Source organism: Phasianus colchicus, chromosome 5, assembly GCF_987193195.1.
Source record: "Phasianus colchicus chromosome 5, bPhaCol1.hap1.1, whole genome shotgun sequence".
Taxonomy (NCBI): domain Eukaryota; kingdom Metazoa; phylum Chordata; class Aves; order Galliformes; family Phasianidae; genus Phasianus; species Phasianus colchicus.
This window is the reverse complement of record NC_143440.1, coordinates 3,895,673-3,914,637: the sequence shown is the minus strand read 5'-3', so window position 1 is coordinate 3,914,637 and position 18,965 is coordinate 3,895,673. Positions and strand designations below refer to the sequence as shown.

Here is an 18,965-nt window from a genome sequence, read left to right as displayed (position 1 = left end):
AGCTTTTTGGGGCATGTTGTCATAGGCAGGCAAGGCAAGTCTTGATCATGATTTTTTTTATTGGGAAACATTTCTGTGCAAGCATTTTTTGTACCACTTTTGAAGATTTCTGTATAGCCAGTGATTTTTATTTCTAACTTTAAAAAGAGAATAAGTGGGATTATGGGTTATTCTAGATAATGTTTAGCCTTTCTCCTTTCAACTTACATATTTTCACGTTCATTTCTCACTGGAAATTTAATTTGGAGGCTAAATTCTGTCCATCAGTGACACATATACTTATCAAAGCTGCAGTGGGCTTTCGGGAAAAGCTATGATGCGTATTAGAAATATATGATGTTAGCTTTATTACAGGACTGTACCACTCAAATCACCACCCCTTACATCTGTGACCATCATTAAATGTGCAAAAGGCCAAGCTGTAACTAAATAGTACTCTCTCAGTGCTGGGTGTGTGCCAGTGACATCAGTGTGGAAGACAACAGCATGCAATATCCTTCTGGACTCAAAAGCATTATGCCTAGACTGAGCTGCCAACTCAGATGCTTATTTGGGAGAGCAGTCAGTGGAATTGCAGTCACTGAAGCTGATATTTCTTATTCTCACCAGACCTACAGAGTGCTCTTTTTCAGTTGCTTATAGTGATAGCGGCACTGACAGTTTATAAAGCATTTGTACATGTAACATCTTTGCTGCAAAATGTCTTGAAGAGCTGTAATCACTAGAGTGAATGATCAATTTGTACATGCTTGAGGTACTGGAGCAATATTTTTACCCTTAATTTTACAGGTGAAATATTTTTCTACTACGAAGGGTTGAGAATTAAAATTATAAACAGAGTCAGGACCGTTGTTTTGTGTCTGTTGTTGGTCACCTTTTGGTCATAATATTTATAGAAGCTTCTCTTTCAGATACATCTTATGCACATCATATGCATAATGAGGTAGTGACTTTGTCATTGATGTCTCTTCTGAAGATAACTTTTTTATTTTCATTTCTGCACAGTTTTAGGTGTTGCAGGTTAGTTCCCCATCTGGAATTCTTCTGCCTTTCCAAGTCAGCTTGTGCCTACTTCTGATTTTAAAAAATGAAATCTTGAAAGATTCTGTGTAGCTAAAATATTCCATTCTTCTGGTAGTTACCGATTTAAGGCATTTAGGGGTATTCTGTTTCTTCTGTGTGTAGTTCCATAATTGCTCACTTTTTCCACACTTTCACACTTTCCGACTTCTTTTGTTTCAGCTGTTGAAGCTTCCTGAAACTTTTGGAAACTTTTGGAAAAGAGGAGTACAATACATTTGTCCCTTCTTTTGCAGAGTTTGAGCAGGAGCAGAGCTTTCTGCTGGAGATTCTCTTTCCTCTTGAAGCCCAGCTGATGCTTCTGCTCTTTAGAAAGCAGCTCAAGGAGATTGTATTTGAAATGCTATTCAGAGAGGCCCCTCAGCCATTTCTCTCTTGGGTCTCGGGTGCTTTGTCCTCTCACATATAATTTAGAGTGTGCTTAACAAGAAAAGCTCTGTTTAGCCCCATCCACTGTGACACCTGCCAATGCTGATGGGTCCTTTTCTGCAACAGAGCAAAAAGGTGCCTTGCTGCCAGCCAAGAACTTCCACCAGCCATTTATAGATGAAAATCTTTCTGATGAGGATTGACTCCATCTTCCTTTAGACAGGCTCTTCCTTTTGTGTGCAGTAGCTCACTATCTGGAAGATGGATCAGAAACTTCCATTTTTGGGGATAAAGGTTTAGATTGAATTTGCAGCTCGATATTGCAGCTTGCTTGCTCTCAGGGTATTAGCAGTTCTTTGCCACAGTTATAGTTCTTATATGGATTGGCAGCAGCTTTTACAGGCAGGCTGAACTTCACAGAAATCTAACTTAAAATGCACAGAATGAGAAAAATGCCTCTCTTGTAAAGGCTCCTGCTGAGCTGATAACAGTCTACAGGAAGACATCTATTTAAACAGAAATAAACATGCCTTGGGATGCTTGGATCCTATTTTCAGCTTTATTAAGCTATTTTCAGCTTTATTAAGAATGCTGTGTTTAATTTTTCCAGCATTTCCAGCCCCATTAATTTAGTTTACACCGCATTTGGATCAATTAGTGCACTAGATGATAATGCACTATTTGCCTCTGCCTATTTAAAACAAGAGAAACAACAGGATGGATTTTCAGCATGTTAAAAGAATTTGGAGTTTGTCCAAAGATTCTGATTAGTACAAATGGTAAATTTCAGAGCCTGGCCAAACAGGAACAAATTTTCCATGTTGGGTAACTGTCTAATGCATCTATTTTCTCACTCCAGTGACTTCTCGAACCCATTCTTCTTGAAAATCTTGGCTTCAAGGTGTTTTATCCCCAGTAGACATATTCTCATCAAGAGTGTCCTTAACAGGAATAGAAACAAGTTAATAATAACAGAGATAAAGCCACAAAATGTTCAGGGAGGGGAGGAAAAAAAAAAAACCAAAATACACTGCTTTGTAATGGCAGATTTGGAAAGACTTTCTGATGGATTGCAATGCTTTTAGAAACCAGCTGAGATGACATTCAGATTTCCTTTTGTCAGTAAGGATCTTCATACGTTTTCTTACTGGAGATTAAGAACCATAGAGATCACAACAGTGGGGAAGCAAACTCTCCAAACGAGTAATGCATGATGTTATTTGTTGCATAACCAAAATGCCAATATGTTAGTTTTCCCTGTCATTTGATCTCTGGAACCCACTGGATATCATAAAAATGGGGTCAAAGAAGTTGTAAATTTTCATGTTTCATTTTTGGTTTAGAGAAATGCCTGCTATAAAAAGCAAAGGTAAGACATCAATTTTATTACACTTTTTGAATACAGTAGGGTGCATTTAGTATAGTATTAGATTCTAATAACAACTGCTCCTGCCCTCTCCTTAAGAGTATTGACAACATTGAATTGTAGTTGTTATTGTAAAGTGATGCTTTCTACAGTTTTATTGGTGACATATGCACTATAAAATACTGAATTATCAAGGAGCAATATGTGATTTTTTTTCTGCCAGAGAAATACGACTCAACTTGAATAAACTACCTCTATGTATTTTTGGTGTAGAACGATTTTGGAAGTTGTTCTGTTGAGTTACAGTGCTATTCTTTTGCTTTTGCATGAGTGAATAGTATCACATTTTGTCTGTCTTTTAAGCATGTATTGTTCCCATGGGGTACCTTGTTTATTTGTCTTGCTGCTGGTCCACTGCAACATTTTTTAGTTTGATGTGATTACTACAAGTTTGCACATGATGACTCTTGTAATCTCATTTGCTTCACTAAACTCCATATGCAGAAACATTCCCATTTCACTGAAGCGCCTTCTCAGTGGTATAATACAGATAAAGGCAGATGTAAGTCACTGTAAAAATTGTATTGTGATGCTGGATTTGTTGATTTATTCAGTGATAACAAAAGACAAAGCAATAGATAAATGACCTAGCCTGAATTCTTCCAAATGTCTAACTGATGTAGAAGTATTTCCTTCCTTTATTCTTTTTTTTGGAAATGTCAAGAATCAGAGCTCTCCTAAGTATCATTGTTCAGCTTCTTACAATTTTAAATGCATATTTAAATGCCAGCTGAGTAAATGTGGTTGTGAATCCTGAGAAAGCAAATTGCAAAAACAAACAAAAAACCTAACAAAAACCCCCCACCAAAACAAACCATGAAGCTAGTAGCCAGTATTATTTATATATGATACTCTACTGGAAGACTTGCACTGTCTTTATCTTACCCCCATCATTTTGAAGTTCTGCCACCCCCTCGAGCTTGAGAATTACTGTGGTGGCTAACATGCCATATAAAACACTGTTGAAAAGGTTTCTTTTAGATAGACATAGAAGTCTCTAGCAGTATACTATGAGCATGGCAGTTTGAAGAATTCTGCCCAGCTACAGACATTCAATTCTGTGGATAACTAGATGACTTCAGGTTGCCATTCAGAAGACAGAAACTACACACCCATCAGGATGTGCACTCCTGCGCAGTGGATTTTTCTCTGCAAATGGTCTGCTGTCCATTACTTTCCTTAAGTCTCTTTGGTGCCTGTACAAATACAGAGCTCTGGTTTTGTAATGACACGTCAGCTAAGGAAATCTTGGCATGTCAGCTGCAGTATGCACAAGAATGATGCTCAGGTTAACTAGAAGCTTGCTTTCTGTCCAGTGTATATTTTATTTAATGTTTTCTATTTATATAACGACAAGATTTCATATTCCAATTCTATCCAGCAGCAGTTTTTGTTTGCTGCTTATGATTGATTACATACACTGTAAGAGATTTATTTCTTCTTGGTATGTAATATTTGTATGGTGTAGAACAAACCTAGTAATTTTATTGAGACTTTCTGAAAACCCACAAATAAACAGCAGTGTAACAATAGCATGCATAAAGGTTCACTGAGCTCTTCTGAGAGCTGCTTTTCCCCCCAATTTGACTTCCCTTGTCAGTGTAGGTTAGAGCGGACCAGTTGATTGCTGCTCAGTGGAATCATACCTTTTTTACAAGATCAAACCCTATTTCACTCAAAAACTGTCTTTAAACAGAAATGGCTTTTGTTCTCAGCCAACTGTGGGAGGAAATTCTCTGTTTAAGGTTTCAGAAATTTTATTTTATTTTCAGTTGAAGGAAGATGGAACAATTTCAAGAGGTTTCTTTACTCTTCTGGAGCAGAGTATTAATGAAGCTGTAGAATATTTTCATTGCTTGTTCTTTGATTGTTTTCTTTTTTTTTTTTTTCCTGGCACTATTAGATGTGTTTTCAGCTTAGCACATGTATAATTACAAACACGAATGTCTTCACAATAAACAAAACCATGTTGTCTGAAGTATGTCTTAATGCTACACATATAGAGCTCATTCTTGGCTTGAGTAATATGCTTTGGTGTTCAGCTGTCATTTAAAGTTATGCTTCGGATGCACTCATTTCCAGTGAGATATATGGAGAGTAGATACTGTATGAGAGAATATATTGCAGTGGATGATTTCATGAATCATGGTGTAGTAACGTTATATTTTCATCCCTGATGAGTGACATTTTAATATGGAAGTGAGTACTGAACTATTGCACCACTGCTTTGCACAGCACATTCTCCTTTACCATAATTTGCACTGGATAGTTAAAATAAACGTCACCTCAAATAGTTTCCTTCCCTGTCCAGACTGTGATTGCTCCTAATAACGTTGGAATACGTGAAGGTGCCTTTGCATCAGTACGTAAATCCAACCTATTTTTTATTTTCATCTGCAAGTTTTTCCTCTCTATCTGCCTGCTGATGCTTCAAGCACAATATTTTAAAAGTTAATTCTCCCAGACGTCACTCCTATTTGTGACTTGCTTCAAACAGCACATGCTTTGTGGAGCTCATTTGCTTGTTCTTTTAAGACGTGCTTGAGATTCAAAACATATCTTTTCTGAAAATATTTTTTAGAACAAAGACTTTAGCGAAACCAATATAAGCTCCAGTAGGCAGCCTATAGGCACGAAGGGCACGAAGTCAGGGATTCAGGTTGTCTGTGTTTTGTAACGTCGGGAGCTTGTTATCAGCCAGAGCTGCTGTTTATCAGATTGCTGAGACCCATAGTGTGAGGGATGTTAAGAACAGAAACATGCATGTGTGGAAAGTGGAGCTGTTCGAGAAATTCTTTCACTGGCTTTCACAGAAGCCGCTCACAGCAGGCAGCTGGAAAAGCTAACAAAATGAGCCTTACATCCTTTAAATCACAACTTACATAGGCCATACGGCGCACCATTTTGTCTTTATCCAGATGACTTCTTCAGCCTTACAGTTAGCGTGATGCTGCCAGAGGTTGTGCAGTGGCTCTTGTCATTCTTCTGTGCTTTAGGTTGCAAACCTGGGGCATCTTTGTGTGCGTAACTGCCAAATGTATGAAGAATACATATACAATCGAGTCTGCTAAGAGCAGGCTTAGCTGCTTGTTATTCAAAGAAGCACGATGTTATGAGCAGTAGAAGCGTGTGCTGGAGCAACAAAAATGAAAGCCATACCCTTGCTAGTTCCTCACACAGCATTTAATGGGTATGAGGCAGTTTAGTCATGATACTGGGAAACTGATACATCTGTTAAGAGAAAGTGCATTCTATGCACCATAAAATTAAATGTTGCATTGCCAAGCAATACACCAAGTATTCTCTCAGTCAATTTTTGCAAATTAAATATTGTGAAATGATATCGTAAGAAGGTGATGCTGGAAGTCTATTTTGAAAATGTATTCCATTGGGAGCACACACTACTTGATAGGAAGATTGCAGCTGCCATTTAACTGGCTTTGTTTTTTTTACATTAAAAATATACTGTGTACTGTTTGCAGGCTATAGAGTAGAAGGATATTTCACATTTATGTTGAACCTTATCCTTCTAAATGAATCCCAAGTACTAAAAATACCTATAGAGCATATGCTCTGTGGCACTAGCAAAGCTCTATTGACAAGCTGTGAAGCAAACATGAAGGATCTGGAACATTCTGTGTACATCAGGGAGGAAAATTTTGGTCAGGCACACCAACCTTGAAGTGCTGTGCACCTTTGAACCAACATGTTTAAGGGACACCCACACCAATTGTAGACATTATCTCATTACTTTGATTTTTTGAAGCACAACGACATTGTGCTAGTTCCCATCCAGCAGAATACAGAGCAGCTGATGTAGAATCGTTGCAGTTAGATTTGTGCCCACATAGGCTTTTCTCTGTAAGAAGCAACTAAGGATCTGTGTTTCATCTTCATCTCCCTTTGCACTTCTCCTACCTTTGACTTCCCAAAGTATTTTCCATAGGGAAATGTCAGAGGAAGGGAGCAGGTGGCAGAAACCTTAGTCAGCACTACACATTCTTCCTAGCTCTTAGCTAAAATGTTGGTGTGATTTTGTGTCTGTAGGAACACAAGTCAGTGGGACGCTCCTATAAATTGCCACTGAAATGTATTCCTCAGAGTCTTGGAGATTAAGAATTTTGGGCGTAAGTTCTTAGTCACTATGTAAACTGATTTAGTTTTACTAATTGACATGAGCAGTGTGTGGCCCCATGGGTTTCTACGATGCTCTTGGCTCAGCCAAAGATTATACAAGCAAGGACTGTTTGCTTTTCTGCTCTTACTTATTAAATACGTTCTTTTTTAAATTATATTTCGTAGTTGACTCTTTTCTTTAAAAAAAAAAAAAAAAAAAAGTGCCTTGCAGGTTCAGGTTCTTAATGTGTCTGCCTCACTGGGGGGTTGTAAAGGCTTAATTGTTTATAATGTGAAAAAGCTTGAGATGAAAGGAATCATGTAGTAGCAATGTATTATGATGATTATAAGGCTGATGGCGATGCATATCACACCTGCTGTCACACCAGCTTGAGCAAAAACAATCTAAACCTTTATGCTGAAATTTCAATGTAGTGGTGAGAACAATATCTGTGTTTTCAGTTTTTTTTTCAGTGTTTTTTCTCTATTGAAAAGTCTGGCAGCTATCTCAGCTGAAAAGATCAAAATTTATTCATTTTATCTTATTTCCTTACATCTCAGGATAAAACTTACCTGATAAGATTATCCCAGGTAAACCCAATGACCATGAACAGGTCTTTTGCCACTGGGAAAATGAAAATAATTGCTAAAAATCTACATTTTTTTTTTCCCCTCAAGAAAACTCTGCTTTTCTGGTAATGCTTTAGCTACTGTAAAGCCTTCTAATTGAAAATGCAGATAAGCACTGACATTATTTCCATCCTATTAATAGTTATTTGCGTTCCCTTTTTAATCCAACAAATGCAAAGGTCAGACGAAGAGTGAAAGAGTGTGCAAGTCATCCAGACCTAAGTGCTGTGATATGCCTTAGCAATGTAATTTAATCTTTTTTTTCCCCTTCATTGTTTTCTTTATCGTTCTTGCTTTCCCTTATATAAACTTGATATGATTGAGACAGAATACCCTGGGGTATTGCTAATGGGATACAGAGCTTTTCATCTCTTGGCTGCAAGCTTGGCGGTCTCTTAGTGAATACAGTCCTTTATCTGTTAGAGACTGCAAGGTAAGCTAGATTTTACAAATGGAGATTAACTCTTACTTCTTTTCCTTAGTGGTAAAATGTCTACAACTAACATGGCGTCTTTCTTGATAAGGACTGAAGATTGGATGGGTATTGTGTATGAGCTCTGAATGCTTCGTACTACAGGAAAACAAACAGGCTAAGCGAGTCCTTCCATGCCAGAGGATTCTGATCTCTGAAACTGACAATTCCCATCTTTCATGTGTTGTGTTCAATGAAATGCAATCATCCTTTGAAAAAGGCATTTTATTTTGAGTGGGATGGCTTGGCAGAATTAATGTGATTTAAAAGATGATGCAAAAGCCCATTAAAAAATGTTTTCAGAGATAATGTTCCTTGCAGCACAACAGAAGTATAATGTTAAGACAACGAGAGGTAACACCTAAATTCCAGTGTGTTTGTTTAAAGTTACTGCTCTGTGTCTAGTAATGTCTTCATAGGATGTCTTTACATATCCTTGATTCACCAGGAGAGCCAATGTTGTTTTATTTCATATTTTCTTCTTCTACCTTCCAGTATTGTCGCTATCAGGTTGCTGCACAGAAAGTGGAGTAATAAATCAAGTAATTATTCATAGGGTTTAGCTATCAAAACAAGTACTTGTTTTCAGTTTCAGCTGTTGGGCTTGGGAGATTGCAGCAGCCTTTACAATAATACTGCTGAGTCTAACACTGTAAAGTAATGTGCTTACTTCCAGCTGCAAGTAAAAATGCTCTTCCTGAAGTTTCTTTACAATTTCAAAACATAATGCTCTTCATAAATACCACAAGACATTTTATAGATGCTAGGAGTTTTTTTTAATGGCTATTCAATATTCTATTCTTTTTAATAACATACTTTTGAAGGTGTTTTTTTGAGGTTGCTGGATATCTTTTTATTAAATTACATAGAGTACCTTTAATGCTACTTCTTACAGGTAAATAAAGTTATGCTTAATTGGTGAAGGCCCCAATCAGGTCTTCTAGGTAAAGCAAAAAAGTAGAATCGTAGTCCTTAGAGTTGGAATGGACCTTTTAAAGACTGTCTAGTCCAACTCCCCTGCAATGAACAAGGACATGCACAACTAGATCAGATTGTGCAGGGCCTGATCCAGCCTCACCTTAAAAGTCTCCAGTGATGGGGCATCTATCACCTCTCTGGACAACCTGCCCCAGTGCCTCACCATCCCCACTATAAAAGATTTTTTTCCTTAGATCCAAGCTAAATCTACCCTCTTTAAGTTTGAAACCACTTTCCCTTGTCCTATCGTAACAGACTCTGCTAAAGAGCCTGTCCCCTTCTTTCTTATAGCGCCCTTTTGATACTGAAAGGCTGCATTCAGGTCTCCCCAGAGCCTTCTCTTCTCCAGGCTGAACATCCCCAGCTTTCAGCCTGTCCCCATAGGAGAGATGTTCTATCCCTTGGATCATTTTTGAGGCTCTCCTCTGTACACGCTCCAACAGGTCCATGTCTCTCCTGCCCTGAAGACTCCATATCTGGGTGCAGTACTCCAGATGTGGCCTCACAGTGCAGAGCAGAGCAGCAGGATCACCGCCCTCGCCCTGCTTCTTATGATGGCCATGCTGCTTTTGATGCAGCCCGGGATATAGTTGGCCTTTTGGGCTGCAAGGGCACATTGCTGGCTCACATCCAGCTTTCCATCCACCGGTACCCCCAGGTCGTTTTCAGCAGGGTTGCCTTGACCCAAGTGCAAGATCTTGCACTTGGATTTGCTGAACTTCATGAGGTTCACATGGGCCTGCTGCTCAAGGCTGTCTCGGTCCCTCTGGATGGCATCTGGTCCCTCTGGTGTGTTGACCACACCCTTCAGTTTGATCTTATCAGTAGACTTGTGGGTGCGCTTAACCCTACTGTAACAGTCACTGATAAAGATATTAAAGAGTATCAGCTCTAGAAGTGACCCCTGTGGGACACCATTTGTCACCAATCTCCATCCAGATATGGAGCCATTGACCATCACTCTCTGGGCTCAATTCCTGGGTGATGAAAAACTTAACATGAACCAGCCAGCAGTGTGCTCCTGCAACTTGGAAAGCAAATGGCATCCTGGGCTCCATCAGAAGAGGGGTGGCAAGCAGTTACAGGGAGGTGATTGTTCCTCTCTACTCTGTCCTTGTGAGGCCCCATCTGGAGTACTGTGTCCAGGTCTGGGGTCCCAAAACATGAAAAACAGGGAGCTGTTGGAGAAGGTCCAGAGAAGGGCCACAAAGGTGATCAGGGGCACCTCCCCTACAAAGACAGGCTGAGGGAGCTGGGCTTGTTCAGCCTGGAGAAAAGAAGGCTGCAGGGTGACCTCATTGCAGCATTTCACTACCTAAAGGGAGCCTACAAACAGGAGGGGAGTCAACTCTTTGAAAGGGTGGACAACAGCAGGACAAGAGGAAATGGTTTTAAGTTGAAGGAGAGAAGATTTAGGTTGGACGTCAGGGGGAAATTCTTTACAGAGAGAGTGGTGAGGTACTGGAACAGGCTGCCTAGAGAGGTTGTGGATGCCCTGTCCCTGGAGGTGTTCAAGGCCAGGTTGGATGGGGCGCTGGGCAGCCTGATCTAGTATAAATGGAAAGGTTGGCAGCCCTGCATGTGGTAGTGGGGTTGGAGCTTATGATCCTTGAGGTCCCTTCCAACACAAGCCATTTTAAGATTCTGCAGCCAGTTATTTGTCCGTTGAACAGTCCACCCATCAAATCCATATCTTTCTAATTTGGAGAGAAGGATGTTGTGGTGTAGGTACCACGTCAAAGGCCTCACTCGAGTCCAGATAGCTGGCAAAAACTTATGTACCTCAGCCTTTTCCTTGTCTGTCATTACCAGCATGCTTGTGTTACTCACTAGGGGTGGGTATGCCTTCCTGGCCTTTTCTGGTTGAGATATCTGTGGAAGCCTTTTTTGTTCTTTGTGGCCTCCCTTGCCAAGTTCAGTTCAAGCTAGGCCTGTGATCTGTATGTGTGTGATATTTGGGTAGAATCCTGTTAGTCTTAGGCTGAAAGAACGTGGAGCAGAGTACTAGGATCCAGAAAACAGGAGACGCACGCAGAATATAATGTGTACTGCAAGAAAACTATTTTTAGCTTGTCTGAATGTTCCATATACTGCACTGGGTTCTAACACACCTAAAATTGCTTGCACTGGTTACTGAATTCTGAGTTTTTTCAGCAAATTCAATGGGATTTGAATCAAGGTTTTGTTAAGGCTGTGATAATGCATCAGATTAGGCAAGGGAAAATGCTTATATTGTGTTTCTAGAACATGTTTCTTTATCTTTAAATTGGGATTGATTAAGCACAACTGATTTCTGAAGGGGCTGAGAGCAACTGTATTGTGGCTGTGAAGTGGAAGCACATTAGAAACTTCATATCTTCCCTCTCTTCTGCTGCTGTATGTTGGGACAAAGAGAACTGCACCGTGTTGTGATAATTTATTGTCTTTAGTTTTCCCAGTTAGGGTTTTGATGAAGAGTAAAATATTGCTGTAATACTTACAGTTTTTAGTAAAGAAAGAAAGAAAGAAAATGGGAATATACACATTGTGTTGATGTGCTACAAAGGAAAAGCCCAGCAGTATGGTATGCCATTTCTTGTTCATTAGAAAATATTTTAGGTGAAAATTTTATTAATCACGATGGATAACTTCCACATCCAAAAGGAAGCTCTATTATTCTATTAATTCAAAGGAAATAATATTTATCACTGTGATTCATTGTATTAATTTTAAAGGAGTTGATGTTTCATTCTTCAGAAAAACCCAACGAAAAATCCACCAGCATCTCCAGCCAAATAGCACTTGAGCCCACCCTGCAAGCACTCAGATGAACAGCTTACTTCTGCAGTACAAATGGCCACACCTTGATTGCGTATCAGTCAAGCAAAACACCAAGAGAATTTAATATCATTTAACAGCAAAGGAAGGGCCTGCATCTAAGAGTTCAGTGCCTTTTGAGAGATGTGCTCAGGCTTCCAAATTCACTTCAGTCTTAATTTCAAAAGTGCTGTGTAGGTACTTGAAAATATTGACTGTCAAAGCAGCTAAAATAATCTAATGTCAATCTTTATTACAGTAGTTTACTGCTTTGGTAAATACTATATATGCAAATATATGAGCAGATAAAATCATGCGTACACGCACACTACAATATTTACCCATCATTTCTACCTGATATATTCATTATTACTTACAATCCTTCCAGTTTCTTTCAATCTTAGTGTGCATTGCCCCAAGTTTGAATGAACTCCTTCACGTTTTTCTGAGTGCTTTGATCAAATGCTTTTCCAAACCCAAATTTCAAGATCACTGATCTTTGTTCATACTTAGCTCTAAGTAATAGTTTTGTACTTGCAGGATTTGACTAAGGTTTAGGCATTATACTCATTTCATTTTTGTATGTAATATTACTCATACATGTGTAGTCTCTATAAATATAAATCAGGAATAACAGTTTTACAATCAGCTGTCGGAGGCCTGAGATTTATAGGCTCTCCCTGAGTTGAAGTAACCCTCATGCATACCATGTGAATTCTCCTATGTAAATTACGTTGGAAGTCACTCACAAAGGTGAGGAACTGCCTGTCTGAGGAGTTGTCTTCTGGTATCAGATGTATTCATGTGCTGATTGTCAGGCTGATCCACGCTCCCCTTTCTACTCCAACACGAGATGAAAATTTTCCATTCGATTCTTTTGCACAATGTTTTTTTCCTGCCAGATATGGCCTTCTCTGACTCCAGCCAGCTGGAAAAGGGCAGCAGTGGCATTTGGCAGACTTTGTGTTAAATAAGTCACACCCTACATCCAGCGGTTGTAGTTCACTGAACCTAGGAGAGTTTTGTGCTTTTATAAATGATACCATCACACTTGAGTACAGAGAAAAAGAGTAGAACCTCTCCTGCAGTCTTTATTTTGTTTGCGTGCTTTCTCCTTACTTTCTCAGCTGTCCTCTAAGCCTACCTTAGCAACTGGTATCTTCTGATTATTCTGATATTTGGCTAACACAGTTGGATTGTTATCAGCTACGACCTTGTGTGTACTTGGCTGAGAAAATTCAATCAGCTAATGAAATTGTGGTCTTTCCATCAATTGATTATCAAATTGCTTGTGTGGCTCAGTTACTCCATCTCTTCCAAAAGTCAGCACACTTTTTTTTTATCCATGCAGCCTGTGCCTGACCCCTTCCTCACCTTTCCTGAATGTCCCTTTTTTCACTTGACGTACATGTAGACCTGGAATTCAGACAAATGCCACCATTTTATAGACCACCTCATTGAAAATAAATCAGTAAGATGGCATTTCAAATGCACATGAGAAGTCAACATGACTTTCTCTTTTATAGTACCCAGTGCAGCAGTCTCCAGAAATCTGCTGATTTAGGAGGAAAACAGAGATGATGTAAGGTGAGGGTCAGTGCTTGCCAAGGCAGTGACTGGAAGGAGCTGTGTTCTGCATTTCAGGTAGGGAATTCAGCACTGAGCAGAAGCCTGCACTGGGCACCTGCAAAAGATGTATTTGCTGATACTTTTTCCCATAACTTACTGTACCAATACATAATCTTTGAGTAAGTGTAAGTGTCAGGCTGAAGTTTGGAATTGAAGTCCTCTAGAAAGTGGCTGTGGGTTTAATTGTAAAACAGTACTGTATGGCTTCATACCTGTGACTATGACTGTGAAGCACAAATTTCTCTCTTTGCTGTATCTGCTTACATACTGAAACTGATGTTATTATGAGGCCAGCTATGGTTTTGGATGAATGTGAGCACCCAGTACTCTGGGGTCAAAAATGCAAAGAAGGTGATATTTTTTTGCCATATTTAGGGCATGGGCTCACCTCCAGCTGTGTTACGATTGTTGCTGCCAACTGAGAACCCATTGCTAAAGCACTCACTACTGAACCTCTCTTGCCCTTTATGCTGTCAAATTGAAGAGGACTGTTGCTTAGTAAACAAATTGTACAGATGCTCTTAGAACATTGGTCCTTGTTACTTCTTGGTGCTGTGGAGATGAAGAGAAAGTGAGGACTATCCATTCTGCACAGTTACTTGTGAGTTCAAATATTTGCTCATGCTCAAGCGGAACAGAAGAGACCCTAAATAAATTAGGTGCTTCTATTTTAATGGAGGGGAACTGAGGTAAGAGGAAAGGAATTTGCAAGCATCAGGACATGATCAGTTTGGCACTGCTCACTCCAACAAAAACGTGGTTAAGGCTAAATGTGGGCCCTGAACCCACAAACACAGTCTTCACCATCTCCTAGATAGGTATTGAACTTCACAAATTAATCAGTGAGCTTACCTGCACTTAGGAGGGAAGTTGCAATTAATATTTAAACAGTAGCTCTCTGTATTTATAACAGAATAACAGCTAATAACATAATTGAAAAGTGTTTTCTGCAAGCTAAAATCACAGATGGAGTGTTGGCAAAAAGATGTTACAAATGCTATGAAAAGCCTAAAGTGCTAGATAACAGAATAAATGTTTCAGATTTATTTTCCATTGCACTTAAAAGAAAAATTAAGAGAGGACAGTACTGAGGACTAGGAAGCATCTTTTGCAATTTTTAACTGCTTAGAGGCAAAAGAGCACATCATCTTATCTTCCTGGAACTCAGAGATCGATATACTCTAATATAACCTGTAGCACATCATACTGTTTCGTGGAGGATAACATGGGGAGAGAAACACTGATGTGATTTAGAGAAGATGGCAAGAGGGGAACATAAGCTCTCCTATGACTGGCACAAGGCAATGGTGTGGAGAAAGCACTCTTCTTGTCCAGTAACACTTCCTACTCATAGACACACACACTCCACATGTGAATCTGCTGAAATATATCCATTTTGAAACCACTTAAAAGAGAAATAAGGTTTAGGAACAGCACTTAGTGATTCTTTCTCATTAAATACTTGTAGAAAAGTACGATTTTGCAGAAAGCTGAAATTAGTAGTGTGAAAGAAAACATGAAAAACATGATGAGATGTAAAAGGTGCCTGCTGTAGCTGTTGAGAGAGTTTGCTCACTTCTAGTCTCAGCATACTCAGAAAAGGTTCCAGTTAAATTCATCTACTTTATTTTTTATTATTTGAAAACAAGAGGAAGCAGAGATTGAATTAGTGATAAGTTTCTGCACAACAACAAAAGAATTGGAGCTTGTGGCAAAGCAGACATAAAGGGCAAAGAAAGAAAAAATATCAGCCTTACTGAAAAAAAAGTGAATAGTTTCTTCACAATATGTACCACATTGAACAGGGAAAGAACTATACCAAGTTCTCAAATAAAGTAATAAAGAATTTTAAATATATATATATATTTTCTACAACAATCACATATGTGCAGTGAAAGAACAAGCTTCTTAAAATAGAAGTAATAAAGTTCATAAAAAAAAAAACAAAAAGCAATCTATAACAATCACACATGTTCAGTGGAAGTCATCAGAGCTGAAGAGAGATGCATTTATTGATGGGGCTTGAGTAAGAGCACTCACACTTTGCCACCATAACCAACACAGTGCAATGTTTGCTTCCTACAACACATCTATCCTGAGGCATGCACAGTGTGCTTGCGTTTTGTTCTGTTTGCTTTTAAAATAAATAGGAGAAAAAGGTTTCTGGGTTTCTGAGATGGGATTGGAGATCTTTTAAGTGCATAAACTTATGTTCCATCTGCAGCAGAGGAGTCTTGACACCTGCAGGCGCTGCTAGGCATGATGTTGACATCTGGGAGAGAAATTGGGATGGCTGCCATGAGTCCTGATCCCTCCTGCTTACCAATCCCCAAGCACACCTCCTGTGTGTATACGCAAACATGACAGAGCTCTTGTTAAGCCTTTTGAAATTCATCTCTCCTTTACGTACCATATAATGCAGTAATTTCATCTTATTAAAAAAAAAAAAAAAAAAAAAAGCAACACAAAAATATACAACAAACAAAAAGCGATAGGGATCACAGTTACAAGTTCCTGTACTGCCCAGTATGGAGGAGTCACCCAGACAGTAGCCTGTCACAGGGATGTCAGAATGAGGATGCAACTGTGGAAGAAGTTGGGCAGTGATTGAAGAACGAAAGAATTTAATGCTTCTTTTCAATTTCTGTAGAAGCTGAAAAGGTCCCTGCAATCTAGACCAGCTGCTCTGAATGGCTTGTTTTGGTTGCTCAGGCTTTGGTGGCTTTGGGGGAGGAGATTGTTTCTTTCTTCTTATGCTAGAAAAGGAAATGCCAAGGAAGACGTCCACAATTACCCTGCTGTTCCTCAAATGACTCTTCTACAAACCCTCTAATTCCTGTATTGTAGGTCTGCAGGAAGAGAGAACATCAAAACCACAAATCTGTGAACACAGTTACAAAATCAGTATGTTTGTCTGAAGGCTACTTTTCTTAACTGTCAGAAATAAGAGCTCAGGCAGTGCTGATAGCACAGCTCTGAATGTTAAGAATGCTCAAAATCCAATTTCAACTGCTTGTAATTTTACCAGCTTCACTCATTTGAACTTTCTTCTCTAACAGATTTCTGCCTCTGACTGAAAACTTTTAGAATATTTTATCAAAATTAATTATTTCCCAGCAATGATGTCTTTCCTTTGTACTCTCAGTAGGAGGGATCAATTAAGGAAAATCTTTACATCACTTCTGTACTTACTCCTTACTCACGGAACAGAGGACCCAACAGGGAGCAGCTGTGACTGAACAGTAAATCAACTGGAGTGTCCATGCTCTCATAAAACTACCTGCTTTGGTGCTTATGGTTTGTCATACATCTTAGGGGCTGGGAGATCTATGACTTGCACTGTAGTTTAGACCCTCCAATATCAAAACTCTATTATGGCTGGAAAAAGCTCCAATAGTACCTCAGAGCTACCAATTACAAACCTTGGCTGTAGTCTCCCTCCTGCTCGGAAAAAGTTAATGCAAAGAAAATAAATCACAGTTCAATCATTCTTCTAATGTATTCCCACAAATAGATATTGCCACTGAAATTATTTTCAGTCTGGAAATCTTGTTGAAAAGGAATATGGTTACTGAATTTGCAATAAAGGTTTTGTGAGGAAAATTAAAAGAAGATGCCATTACAGTAAAGACAGTAACAGTAAACCTTTGTTGTAAAGTCGTATTCTGTACGTAAAGGAAACAGAATCTACTAACGTCAAGAGACTTCTGCCCAAGTGAACATCACTCTCTGTAATGCTAATGGATTTCTTCCTCCATAGTCAAAGCCTTTATCATATAAAGATCTTTCCTAAATAGATAAAATTTCTCTGCAGAGGAGCTGGATTTTTGAAGTATTTCCTCCTTGATAGATTTGTCAAGTACAAAGCAATCAAAATGATGAATCTGCTCAATTTGCCATTTTGGTGAAACGTTGCAGGGACAAGAAATTTTTACATTACAGCTCCACAAAAAAAGCAGCAGGAATACACCCACAGACTTGGCACCATGTACTGCACATGCTCAAGTTGCACGCCCACAGGCAACTTATTTATGGAGGACGGGCCTGTCCAGATAAATACAATTATCTCCATTCCCAGTTGAGGGTATTATGGACATCCCCACGAAGAAAAAGAATAATTTAATGCTGTTTTTTTTTTAGAGGAAGGCATGAAACTTTTGTTTTGTTTTGTTGTTTTGTTTTTTTTTGTTGTTGTTCTATTTCTTCTTTCCTCAATCTAGACACTAATGCATAAGACAGTCAGGATGAAAGCAACACAGCTTCAAATGCTTAGCACTGAAAATTGTAGCCTCTCTTTAGCACTCTACTTATAAGACTCAGTTTGGCTTTGGGGTTCCAATCTATTATCCCAAAAAGCTAAGGAAGGTTACCTTTGGTGTCCTGTTTGTATGGTAGTACAGTTCAATACTTCACTGTGCTCCAGTGCAGGTACTGCACTGTGTAACTCTTGTTTTGAGAGAGCTCTTATTCTTACTTCCAAGCATAAGACAGTAATTATTATATATTATACAATATATAGTGAAAATCTCTATTATAATCATTCACATTTTTATTAAAAGAAAAGTACAAATAAAAGCAAGTAATCATCCTGCAAATTTAAAGGAAAATTACTTGACTGTGAAGAGATACAAAAGTCACTTTCCCTAGTAAAACTGACATATATTAAATACTATTTCCTGATCCACACCAAAATTAACTTTTCAGTAAAGTAACAATAATATATCACAAAATTAATTTTACCACAAAATTAATTTTATAAAAATTCACATATTGAGATACATTTAATAAATGTACCTTTTAATAGGCCTGTTTCTCAGCATTGCTTCCATACAGCACAGTTCACATATCTACAGCTAAATACATCAGCCACTACAACGTACCATGGGCATATACCTATTACAGGTATATTATAGGTATAATATACCTAATATAGGCATGACCTATATGACTATATGACCTAATGTAATGCAAGTATGACTGTTATTTATTGTACTCCTTTCCTTCTCCTTTATCCTACCTGCCCACTAATTTTCAAAAAAAAGAGACTCAACAAAAGGGAAGAATAAAAAGTATCATTGAATTGCACAGTTAGTGGGTGCAAAAAGGACTTCCTGCCAAACATGTGCAACTGAGAAATATCACAGTGATAGAAAAGCTGTGAGATTCATCATTTGTTTCAAATCCTAGTTATCTGACATGTACAATTGTGAAGTACTTGTGAGTTTCTGTCAAGAATCACACTTCAATAGAGGCATTCTCCTGTGCTTGACACCTTCTTTTTTCAGTCACAAGCCTCCTCTTAATTCACTTTTTTATTCCACAAAATGTGCGCTAATTGAAGGTTTGTAATTTGTGAGTGTACTTACAAATAAAACAGAAGGAAAATACTATGTTTATGGACCTTTCAATAAAATGCATTGATTGGAAGTGAGAAACAAGCAGTTAACAACATCTGACCAGCCTGTTCTC

The 18,965-nt window shown here is 38.7% G+C and overlaps 1 protein-coding gene across 4 annotated transcripts in view; it reads left to right on the top strand.

Moving 5' to 3' along the window:
- NELL1 (neural EGFL like 1) overlaps window positions 1-18,965 on the top strand; it is a 283,549-nt gene that overhangs the window by 196,938 nt on the left and 67,646 nt on the right. The gene's annotated exons all lie outside the window — the stretch shown is intronic.